Raw genomic sequence first — 12,842 nt, 5'->3', positions numbered from 1 at the left:
TTTCCAGGTTTAGATCAATTAGAAGAACTGACAACTCATGGCAACAAGAGACTGGAACCTATTCTCAGCCCTAAAAATGGAACAGAAGCTCATCACTGTTCTCATCATGCCCTACTGTCAGTCATCTACTCCACTTCGATCATCTATTAACTGATACATTTACATTACGTGCCTAGCCCTCCTAGTATAAATAATTCCAACAATCCAAGGTTATTTTCTGGAACCCATAGTAATTATATGTGTTACAGTGAATGAGGTTACTGGATCCCAGGAGAGAAGTTTCATTGGCTATAAAGCACTAAGAGACCATCACTGAACTATAGAGTTAAGAGAAAAAAATCCTCTATTGCCAACAGTGTTTTGGCTTCTATGATTTCAACACAGTAACCCAATAGTATGGGTGACTATATCTACAACCATGAATTTGCTTTAATTTTTCAATATTATTTTATATTAGTTTCAGGATTACGGCATAGTGGGTAGGCAATCATATACTTTACAAAGTGGTCCCCCAATATTTCAGGTACCCACCTGATACCATAGTTATTACAATATTATTGACTATATTCCCTATGCTGCACTTTACATCCCTGTAACTGTTTTTTAACTGACAATCTGTACTTCCTAATCCCCTCAACTTTTTCACCCAGCCCTCCAAACCTCTTCTTCTCTGTCATCCATACAGTTTGTTCTCTGTATCTATGAGTCTGTTTCTGCTTTGTTTATGCATTTTTGTTCTTTATATTCCACATGTAAGTGAAATCATACCATATTTGTCTCCCTCTCTCTTTTTTCACACAGCATAACATCCTTTAGGTCCAACTATACTGTCACAAAGATTTCATTCTTTTTTATAGCTGAGTAATAATATTCCATTGTATATATGTACCACAGCTATCTCATCCACTCGTCTACTGATGGGCACTTGGGACACTTCTACATCTTGGCTATTGTAAATAATGCTGCAATGAACACAGGGATGCATGTATCTTCTCAAATTAGTGTTTTGAGTTTCTTCAGATATATACCCAGAGGTGGAACTGCTTGGTAATAAGGCAGTTCCATTTTTAATTTCTTGAGACACCTGCATCCTGTTTTTCACAGTGGCTGCACCAGTCTGCATTCCCACCAACAGTGCAGGAGGGTTCCCTTTTCTCCACATCCTCGCCAACACTTGTTGTTTGTTGATTTATTGATGATAACCATTCTGACAGGCGTGAGTGCGAGTTTGTTTTTAGATGGGCTAACCACACCCAATTATTTCCATTGAAATCTATTACAGTAAGGCACGTCTAAAAAAAACCAAGATGTTTAGATGTTTAAAAACAGGATTAGAACTTCTCAATATACATGGGGTTTTTCTGTGTTGGGCTAGAGACTCTATTGCACCAACTCTATCAGGACTTTGCCTTTCCAGGCCTTATCAGTAAGGGGTGCCTTCAACCAGACCCCTATATGACAGTTGCTAGTGGACAAGCTTATCACAAAAAGTAGTTGTCTCAAAATGTTAATTGTCTACTTACCTTAGAAAGGGAAGCATTTGAGGGTTAAAGAAGTTTTAGACTCAAACAAACCTTGGGTAAGTCATTTACCCACTCTAAGCCTATTTCCTCACTTATAAAAATGGACTGAATAATACCTATTTAGCCTAAGGTTGCTGTAAGGATAAATGCATTCATACATAAAAAGGGCTTCCCAGTGACTGGCACACAGCTTAGTACAGTCCATGCCATCCTCATAAAGCACATAATGGCATCAGCCCAGTTAAGAATACAGGCAGGCTCAAGCCCTGGCTGGTGTAGCTCAGTGGACTGAGCATGGGCTGCGTACCAAAGTGTCGCAGGTTCGATTCCCAGTCAGGGCACATGCCTGGGTTGCAGGCCATGGCCCCCAGCAACCGCACATTGATGTTTCTCTCTTTCTCTTTCTCCCTCCCTTCCCACTCTAAAAATAAATAAATAAAATCTTAAAAAAAAAAGAATATAGGCAGGCTCAAAAGAGGTTTACATGGAAAGTCTAAGACAGTCACTACAATAAGGCAGATACATGGTGAAGAAGAGCTGTTTTATTAAATATATGAATGGAAATTCCTACCAGATTGAGTGGTTCTCAATCTTGTCTACAAACTGAGATCACCGGGAATTCTTAAAAAAACTAATGACACCTGGGTCCAGTTCCAGAGATTCTGATTTAATTGCATTGAGGTACAGCCAGATAGCAAGAGTTTTTGAAGCTCCTCAAGAGATTCTAATGTGCACCTGAGGGTGAAAACCACAGTATTAGATCTAATCCACAGACTGGTATTAACCACCATTAGGCTATGATTATAAATTCATTAGCCAGGTAATTTCTTTTTTGATCTCAATAATCCTACAGAAATGATTCATAAGAAAGGAATCTTCATAGTAAATATTGTCTCTTAATTAGATTTAACAGAAACAATATCTAATCTAACATGCAAGGCATCTGATACAGTAGTAATTAGAAAATACAGAATTCAAAGGATCAAGTTGAAATCATAAATCTGAGGAATTTTTACACACTTTAGCAATAGCAGATATACACATTAAATAAGACATACTGCATTGATTTTATTAGGAACAGAGCTACAAATTTCTCCAATCATGTTTCTTAGAAGAAAATGTCACTGAAACCCGAGAAGTGAGCTGTCACAGTTAACATTTGCTTTCCCATGTGGCCACATTCCAGAAGAATTTTATCCTTAATAGGTATTTCAGGATACTCTCAAGGCTGTAGAAAATGAAACTATTGCCTCTTGAAACTTAAAGGTATATGATTCCATATTTGTAAATCTCCTCTCATAAAGGAGACCGAACAGACCTAATTCATGTGATACAACACAGAAAAAGAATTTATGGACTTTCCAGACCAGCCTATCTTCAGAGGTGTAAGCCCAAAAGAAACCAGTTAGGCACATAAGTTAACCATATTAGTGGTTAATATGGGACAGAAAGTGGTCTAGCAAGCACAGATTAAAGTGATAACCAAATTTCCAAGCAATGTATAAACATGATCCTGGAAAAGCATATCAGTATTTGATAAGTGCTATGGACTAATGCAAAACACACATGCCTGCCTTCAAGAAGCTTCCTATTTAGCCCTGGATGGTGTGACTCAGTGGATAGAGTAGAGGCCTGTGAACCAAAGGGTCCAGAGTTCGACTCCCAGTCAGGGCACATGCCCGTGCTACAGGCCAGGTCCCCATTAGCAGGCACACCTGAGGCAACCACACATTGATGTTTCTCTCCCTCTCTCCCTCCCTTCTGTACTCTCTAAACAGCCCTTGTTGTCGATCAGTGGTTGTGGATCAGTGGATTGAGTGCGGGCCTGTAAACCAAAAGATTGCCAGGTCAATTCCCTATCAGAGCACATGCCTGGGTTGCAGGCCACGTCAGGGCCCCAGTGGCAGGGCATGCAAAAGGCAACCACACATTGATATTTCACTCCTTTTCCCTCTGTCTAAAATAAGTAAATAAAAATCTTTGAAAAATATAAATAAAATCTTAAAAAAAAGAAGCACAGCACAGAGGTAAACATAAATACACGACTAAGAAATGCTACAAAGGAAAAAAAGTAGAGGGTGTTATGGAAACATATACTAGGCCCTGGCTGGCGTAGCTCAGTGGATTGAGTGCGGGCTGGGAACCAAAATGTCCCAGGTTCGATTCCCAGCCAGGGTACATGCCTGGGTTCCAGGCCATAACCCCCAGAACCAACCGCACATTGATGTGTGTGTGTGTGTGTGTCTCTCTCTCTCTCCCCCCCCTTCCCTCTCTAAAAATAAATAAATAAAATCATTTAAAAAAAAAAGAAAACATATACTAGCAGACCTGGCAGCATAGGCCTTGCCTCTTCATGCAACCACATAAAAATCACAACTAAAATATAAAACCACTATCAATAGGAACCATCAGAAATTGGAACTCTGACAACTGTAGAAATAAAGAAACCACTTCCATCCAGACTAGTAGGGGAGGTGCAGATGCAGAACTGGCTGATACCTCACCATGCATGGTGGATAAAAATTTGAAAGCAATATGTCAGGAGCAAAGAGTCCTAGCCCCATATCAGGGTCCATCCCAGGGTTCCAGCACCAGGAAGATAAGTCCCCACAACTTCTAGCTACAAAAACCAATGGGAATTGAGTCAGCGGAAGAAACTGCTGGAACCCCAAGCAGTTCCCCTTAAAGAACCCACACAAGGACTCACATACTAAGACTCACAGCCTCTGAGCTCCAGCACCAGAGTAGCAGCAGCTTGAAAGGCACAAGTGGTACACAGGGAGAGACTGAAGTGTCTGGCGTCAAGGCGAGCAGAGGCCATTGTCCCTCTGAACCCTATTCTGAACCCTCTGCCCCACAGAGCAGGCAAGTTGGTGCCATTATCTAAGATTCCATCAACCTGTCTAACATTGTTTGACCCTCCTTGGAGATCTCAGAGACTTTGTCCCACCCAACTTACGGGCCCACTCAAGTTGCTTTCCCATATGTATGGCTGGTCTTGGCTCATGCTTCATAACTTCCTAAATCCTAACAAGCAAGCAACAGCTGGCTTCAGTGAGTAGAGGCCCAGCAATAGCAGCAGCCAGCTTATATTCACAGCTAGGCTTCACCTGGGAATCTCCAAGCCAAACACAAGCATCAGCCATCTCAGATTGCTTTATACCTCAGGCAGGGTGGCCCTCGGCAAAAGACAGGTGGGGGCTGACCTTGGCCTGCACCACTCAGGAACCCCCAGAGCCTGTGTACCCAGTGGACAACCACAGACCATGGTGGAGCACCAGCACCCTGCCCTTGCACAGCTAATCCACCATGGAGGGCGGAGGTTGATGGTAAGTGGTCAAAGCCAATCCTTGCAGCTGACTGGCCTGAGTAAATCCCTCCCATTGATCTGCCAACAGCAACCAAGTCTCAACTACAAGAGGAGGGTGCACTCAGCCCACACAAAGGGTGTACTTCAAGTACCCAGCTGGGGTGATAGGGGAGGTTGTGCCACTGGACCCTAGATGATGCCTACTACATTAGGCCACGCTACCAAGACATGGAGTCAAAGCAGCTCTACCTAATACATACAAACAAAGGGAGGCTGCCGAAACGAGGAGACAAAGAAACATGGCCCGAATGAAAGAACAGGTCAAAACTCCAGAAAGACAGCTAAACAAAATGGAGACAAGCAATCTATCAGATGCAGTGTTCAAAACACTAGTTACAAGGATGAGCAAGGAACTTAGTGAGGACCTCCACAGCATCAAAGATCTCTCAGAAATTAAAATAAAGAACAATTTACAGGGAAACAACAGTAGAGTGAATGAAGTCTAAAATCAAATCAATGATTTGAAAAATAAAGATGACAGACTTCTAGCCAAGATGGAGGCATATGTAGGCATGCTTTGTCTCCTTGCACAACTGTAAGAAATATCAGAACTAACCTCAAAACAAAAAACACCCAGAACTGCCAGAAAATCTAATTGTATGGAAGTCTGACAACATAGGATATAAAGAAGCCATATTCATCCAGATGAGTAGTAGGGGCAGAGACAGGGAGCTGGGGAGGAGAGGATGCCGTGTGATAGCAGTGGCGAAGCAGTGGCAGCACCAGCCAGCCGAACAGGTGGTCATACTTTCACAAGTGGTAGATAGAAATTGGGAAGGATACCAGAGGAGCAAGCAATGCTAGCACCAAGCCAGACCGCACAACCCAGGGTTCCAGAGTCAGGAAATAAAGCCTCCTAACTTCTTGCTGTAAAAACCAGTGGGGGTTGGAAGCTGGGGCAACAGAAAAAACTGCCAGTCTACCAAGAAAGTTCATTTAAAGGGCCCTAGAACATATGCAAACAAACCCACTTTAAGAACCACCACCAGGCCCTGGCTGATGTAGCTCAGTGGATTGAGCGTGGGCTGGAAACCAGAGGGTTGTGGGTTCGATTCCCAGTCAGAGCACATGCTTAGGTTACGGGCCAGGTCCCCAGTGGGGGGCGGACAAGAGGCAACCACACATTGATATTTCTCCCTCTTTCTCCTTCCCCTCTCTCTAAAAATAAATAAATAGCCCTGGCTGGCGTAGCTCAGTGGATTGAGCGCGGGCTGCGAACCAAAGTGTCGCAGGTTCGATTCCCAGTTAGGGTACATGTCTAGGTTGCAGGCCATGACCCCCAGCAACCACACATTGATGTTTCTCTCTCTATTTCCCTCCCTTCCCTCTCTAAAAATAAATAAATAAAATATTTTTAAAAAATAAATAAATAAATAAAATCTTTTAATTAAAAAAAAAAAAAGAACCACCACCAGGACAACAGCTAGAGGGACACCAGTCACATGCAGGAAGTGGGTGAACCATCTGGAAACAAACTGAGTATTGAGTAAGTTTCTAGCAGCCAGGCAGCTGCAATATCCCCTCTTTGACCCCTCCCCCACATAAGAGCAAAAAAAGCAATGAATTGGTTTGCCCCACCCTGACCCTCCCTTCCCCTTTCTCTAAAAATAAATAAAATAAAATAAAATAAAATAAAATAAAAAACAAAAAGAAAGAAAGAAAACCAATTGGGCTTAAGTGGAAAGCCCGGAAAAGTAATATGAATTGAGACTAAAAAATGCAGGGCCTGCTAATTAGTCATGTTCAAGGTTTTGGCCATTATTCTAATGGAACATAATTCCATCTTCAATGGAAGGATATTGATGGATTTTAAGTAGAGGTAGCAAAATAATCAGATTTGCCATTTTAGAAGACCATTCCACCCTCAATGTGAAGCACTAATTGGAAAGAGCAAGAATCAATGTGTAGAATCAATCAGTAAGTAGGCCATTTGAAGTAATCCAGAAAAGAGGCAGCAGGGTGTCAGGAAAGAGATAAGTGATGGATTCAAAAGACACTTAAGAAGCTGAATTAATGGGACTTGGTGATATGTGTGGAATGATGAAACTGAAATGTAATCAGTCCTTAGAAATTCTAGGGCATACCTAGCCAATCAAAATAGTGGCATAGGTCAATGTAGTACTCCCATCCTCCCATAACCACATCAAAATTACAACTACACTACAGAACCACCGTCATTCATAACTGCCTGAAGTCTAGCTGAATGGAAGTCCTACATCGAAACTGGTAGAAGGGGCAGAGATGCAGAACGGTCTGATCCCATAGCCATGTGTGACAGATAAAAATCGGGAGGAATACCTCGGTTACAGAGGTACTCCCTGAGGATTGAGGGGTCCCAACCCCACACCAGGTTCCCCAGCCCAGGGCTCCAGTGCCAGGAAGAGAAGTCCCTATAACTTCTGGTTGTAAAAACCAGCACAGAATGTTACTGAGTAAAAAGGACCCGCTGGAGTCCCAGGCAGTGCCTCCTAAAGGGCCCACACATGAACTTACTTATACTTACTCACTCTGAGCACCAGCTCTGGGGGTAGCAGCTCAAAAGACACCAGGAACATACTGAGTGGAACTGAGCTATCTGGCATCCAGGCCAAGAACTGGAAGGGCAGCCTTCTTCCAGACAAAAGTGCCAGCAGAAGCTGTTTTTCCTTTGCTGACACATGCCCCCACATCCCCCCACACAGAGCTAGCAGGTGGGTGCCATATATCAGTCTCCATCAACCTGGCCTAAAACTATTTGTCCCACCTAGTGATTCCTGAGACCCTGCCCCATCCAACTTTTGAGCTTACCCAAGCTGTTTCCAGTGGATTTTCTATATAAATGGCCTGTCTGGCTCATGCTTCACTTTCCTAAAACCTGTAACACAGGCAGCATCTCCTCCTTGACTGATGTGGCTTCAGTGCTGGCCTGGGAACCAAAAGGTCACCAGTTTGATGCCCAGTTAGGGCACATGCCTGGGTTGCAAGCCATGTCCCCAGTTGGGGGTATGCAAGAGGCAGCTGGCTGATGTTATCTCTTACACATCAATGTTTCTATCCCTTTCTTTGTCCTTCCCTTCCCCTCTCTCTAAAAATAAATAAATAAAATCAAAAAACAAAAAACAAAACAAACAAAAAAAACAGCAGCATCTGGCTTCATCTGGCTTCAGCCTGCCCAGTACCTCTTGCTAAGTGGCCCCAGGCCAAAAACTAGCAGCAGCCAGCCTTGGTTCACAGCTTGGCCTCGCCTGCGCACCTCCAATCCCAACACAAGCAACAGCCATCTGCAGATAGCTTTGTAACAGTTCATGCCAGGAGGTCCCAGGCAGAGCACAGGCAGTGACTGACCTTGGCCTGCACCTCCTGCAGGGCGCCCCAAAGCCAACCCACCTGGTCGAAAGCCCATCAGCCTGGGAGTAAATCCCTCCCATCAAGGCTCACCTACAATGGGGGGCGGGTATAGACAGCTCACACTGCCGTGGGCAAGACAGGGGACCTGGAGTGCCCAGCTTGGGTGATCAGGGAAGCTGTACCACTGGACCCTAAAGAACACCTACCACATTCTACCAAGACCAGAAGACTGAGCAGCTCATAGAAACAAACACAGGGTGGCAGCCAAAATGAGGGAACAAAGAAATATGTCCCAAATGAAAAAAAAAAAACAGAACAAAACCCCACAAAAATAAATAAATAAACAAAATGGAGACAACCAATTTACTAGGTATAGAGTTCAAAACACTGATACAAGGATGTTGAAGGAACTCAGAGAGAACTTCAACAGCATAAAAAAAGGACATGGAAACCATAAAAAACCAAAACAATCCAGTTGGAAATAAAGGATACACTAACTGAAATGAAGAATAACTTACAGGGAATCAACAGTAGAGTAGAGGAAGCTAAGAATCAAATCAGTGATCTGGAACACAAGGAAGCAAAAAAAAACACCCAATCAGAACAGCTAAAAAAAAAAAAAAAACAGGAATCCACATCCCAGCTGGTGTAGCTCAATGGATTGAGCACTGGCTGAGAACCAAAGGGTCACCGGTATGATTCCCAGTCAGGGAACATGCCTGGGTTGCAGGTATGCCAGGTCCCCAGTAGGGGGCATGCGAGAGGCAACCCCACATTGATGTTTCTCTTCTCTTTCTCCCTCCCTTCCCCCTCCCTAAAAATAAATAAATGAAAACTTTAAATGAAAAGAAAAAAGAGTCCAAAAAAATAAGGATAGTATAAGGAATGTCTAGAACAACTTCAAGAAAAGCAACATCTATGTCATGGGGGTGCCAGAGAAGTGAAAGAGTAAGAAATTGAAAACCTATTTGAAAAAGTGATGACAGAAAACTTCTGTAACTTGGTGAAGAAAACAGACATATAAGTCTAGGAAGCACAGGGTACCAAACAAGATGAACCCAAAGACAACCTCACCAAGGCATATCATATTTAAAATGCAGAATGTTAAAGACAAAGAGAATTTTAGCAGCAGCAAGAGAAAAGCAGTTATTAACCCGCAAGAGAACTCCCATAATATCTGCTGAGCCATGGCTGGTGTGACTCAGTGAGTTGAACACAAACCTACGAGCTGAAAGGTCACCAATTTGATTCGCTTTCAGGGCACATGGCTGGATTCCAGGCCAGATCCCCAGATGGGGGCATGCAAGAGCAACTGATGTTTCTCTCCCTCTTTCTCCCTCCCTTCTCTTCTCTCTGAAAACAAATAAAAGTTTAAAAAGAAGAACTGTCCACTGATTTCTCAACAGAAACTCTGCAGGCCAAAAAAGATTAACAAGAAATATTCAAAGTGATGAAGAGCAAGGAACTACAACCAAGATTACTCTACCCAGCAAACCTATCATTTGAATCAAAAGACATAAAAGAGCTTCCTAGACAAAAAAAAGTAAAAGGAGTTCATCACCACCAACCAGTATTACATGAAATGTCAAAGGGTCATTTCTAAGAAGAAAAAAAAAGATTAAAAATATGAGTAATAAAATGGCAATAAATATATATCTATCAACAATTGATTCTAAAAGACAAAATAACTGAAGAAGATGGGCGGAAAAATCTCAGACATTGCTCATAGCAATATTTTATCAGATATATCTCCCTAGGCAAAAGAAAAAATAAACAAATGGGACTACAACAAACTAAAAAGTTTTTGCACAGCAAAGGAAATCACCAACAAAACAAAAAGACAACCCACCAAATTGAAGAACATATTCACCAATTCATCTGAAAAGGTTAATATCCCCAATTTATAAAGAACGTTCAAAACCCAACACCAAAAACACAAAGCATTAAAAAATGGGCAAAGGCACACGGTCCTAGAACAAACGCAAACCCACACACACAGGAGTCAGCACCAGAAGGGCCCAATTTGCTTGTGGGTATGGGGGAAGTGACTGAAATCTGGCTGAGAGCTGAGCAGGCACCATTGTTCCCTCTCGGACCCCTCCCCCTCATACAGCCCACAAAGCAGCAATGTGGGTTGCCCCACCCTGGTGACCAACTAAGTCTCCACCCCTCACCACATAACAGGAGTGTCAAGACAAAAAAAAATGGTCCAAACGAAAGAACAGATCAAAGTTCCAGAAAAAACACAACTAAGTGATGAAGAGGTAGCCAACCATTCAGATGCACAGTTCAAAACAATCAGTAATCAGGATGCTCACAGAATTGGTTGAATTTGGTCACAAATTAGATGAAAAAATGAAGACAATGATAAGTGAAATAAAGGAAAATGTACAGGGAATCAATAGTGATGCGAAAGAAACTGGGACTCAAATCAAGGGTGCAGACCAGAAAGACGAAAGAAACATCCAATCACAAAAGAATGAAGAAACAACAATTCAAAAAAATGAGGAGAGGCATAGGGACCTCCAGGACATCTTTAAATGTTCCAACATCTGAACTATAGGGGCATCAGAAGGGGAAGAGGAAGAGCAACAAGTGGAAAAGTTATTTGAACAAATAATAAAGGAGAACTTCCCCAATCTGGCAAAGGAAATAGACTTCCAGGCAGTCCAGGAAGCTCAGAGAGTCCCAAAGAAGTTGGACCCAAGGAGGAACACACCAAGACACATCATAATTACCTTAGCCAAGATTAAAATTAAAGAGAAAATCCTAGAAGCAGCAAGAGATAAGGAGGCAGTTACCTACAAAGGAGTTCCCATCAGACTGTCAGCTGATTTCTCAAAAGAGACCTTACAGGCAACAAGGGGCTGGAAAGAAGTATTCCAAGTCATGAAAGGCAGGGACCTACATCCAAGATTGCTCTATCCAGCAAAGCTTTCATTTAGCATGGAAGGGCAGATCAAGTGCTTCTCAGATAAGGTCAAGTTAAAGGAGTTTATCATCACCAAGCCCTTATTATATGAAATGTTAAAGGGACTTATCTAAGAAAAAGATAACAAATATGTACAGTAAAATGACAGCAAACTCACAATTATTAGCAACCATACCTAAAACAAAAACAAAAGCAAACAACTAGAACAGGAACAGAACCACAGAAACAGAGATCACATGGAGGGTTAGCAACAGGGGGATGGGAGAAGGAGAGAGGGGGAAAAGGTACAGAGAATAAGTAACATAGATGGTAGGTAGAAAATAGACAGGGGGAGGGTAAGAATAATATGGGAAAAGTAGAAGCCAAAGAACCATGGACATGAAGTAAAGGAGAAGAATGTGGGTGGGAGAGAGTGTGCAGGGTGGAGGGGAGTGAAGGAGGGAAAATGAGACAACTGTAATAGCATAATCAATAAAATATATTTTAAAAAATGAGCAAAGGACCTGAATAGACATTTTTCCAAAGAGTATATACAAATGGCCAACAGACATATGAAAAGATGCTGAACATCACTCATCATCAGAGAAATGCAAATTAAAACCACAATGAGATATCACCTCATACCAGTCAGAATGACACCACCAATAAATCAACAAACAACAAGTGCTGTGGAGAAAAGGGAACCGTTTTGCACTGATGGTGGGAATGCAAACTGATGCAGCCACTATGGAAAGCAGTGTGGAGATACCTCAATAAATTAAAAATGTATCTACCTTTTGGCCCAGTGATCCCACTTCTGGGAATATATCCAAAGGAACTCAGAACACTAATTCAAAAGAATATAAGCACCCCTATGTTCAGTGCAGCATTATTTACAATAGCCAAGATATGGAAGCAGTCCAAGTGTCCATCAGTAGATGAGTGGATAAAACAACTATGGGACATTAACACAATGGAATACTATTCGGCTGTAAAAAAGAAGAAAGTTTTACCTGTTGCAACAGTATGGATGGACCTGGAGAACATTATGCTAAGTGATATAAGCCAGTCACAGAAAAACAAATACCATATGACTCCACACATATGTGGAATCCAATGAATAAACTGAAATAATAAGCAAAGTAAAGACAGACTCATCCATAGAGAGCAGGATGACAGCTAAGGCTGGAGAGGTTAGAGGGTGCGGTGATTGAGCAAAAAGGAAAAAGGACTCATGCACATGGACAACAGTGTGCTGATTATGAGGGAGAAGGAGGGCCTAAGGGGACTAAGTGGTAATGGAAAACAATACAAGTAAAAAAAATGTTTGAATTAAAAAAATAAATCATCACCATCAATAGAAAAAATAGGAATAACAATAAATATATACCTATCAACAAATGAATCTAAAAAACAAAATAAACAAAGCAGAAACACACTCACGGATGCAGAGAACATTTTGATGGTTACCAATGGGAGGGGAATTGGGGAGATGGGTGAAAAATGTGAAGCGATTAAGAAGTACAAATTGGTACTTACAGAATAGTCATGGAGATGGATATGAAGTACAGCATGGGGAATATAATCAATTATGTTCTAATAACTATGTATTGTGTCAGGTGGGTACAAGGTTTATGAGGATGGTCACTTAGTAAGTTGTATAATATCAAATCACTGGTATATATACCTAAAACTAACATAATATTGTATG

At 41.9% G+C, this 12,842-nt stretch overlaps 1 protein-coding gene across 5 annotated transcripts in view; it reads right to left on the bottom strand.

Annotated features, from left to right (window-relative positions):
* The window catches only part of ASCC1 (activating signal cointegrator 1 complex subunit 1), a 121,208-nt gene that overhangs the window by 104,514 nt on the left and 3,852 nt on the right, over positions 1 to 12,842 (bottom strand). The window lies entirely within an intron of this gene.

Source organism: Phyllostomus discolor, chromosome 5 (assembly GCF_004126475.2).
Source record: "Phyllostomus discolor isolate MPI-MPIP mPhyDis1 chromosome 5, mPhyDis1.pri.v3, whole genome shotgun sequence".
Classification (NCBI taxonomy): domain Eukaryota; kingdom Metazoa; phylum Chordata; class Mammalia; order Chiroptera; family Phyllostomidae; genus Phyllostomus; species Phyllostomus discolor.
This window is presented reverse-complemented; position numbering and strand designations above follow the sequence as displayed.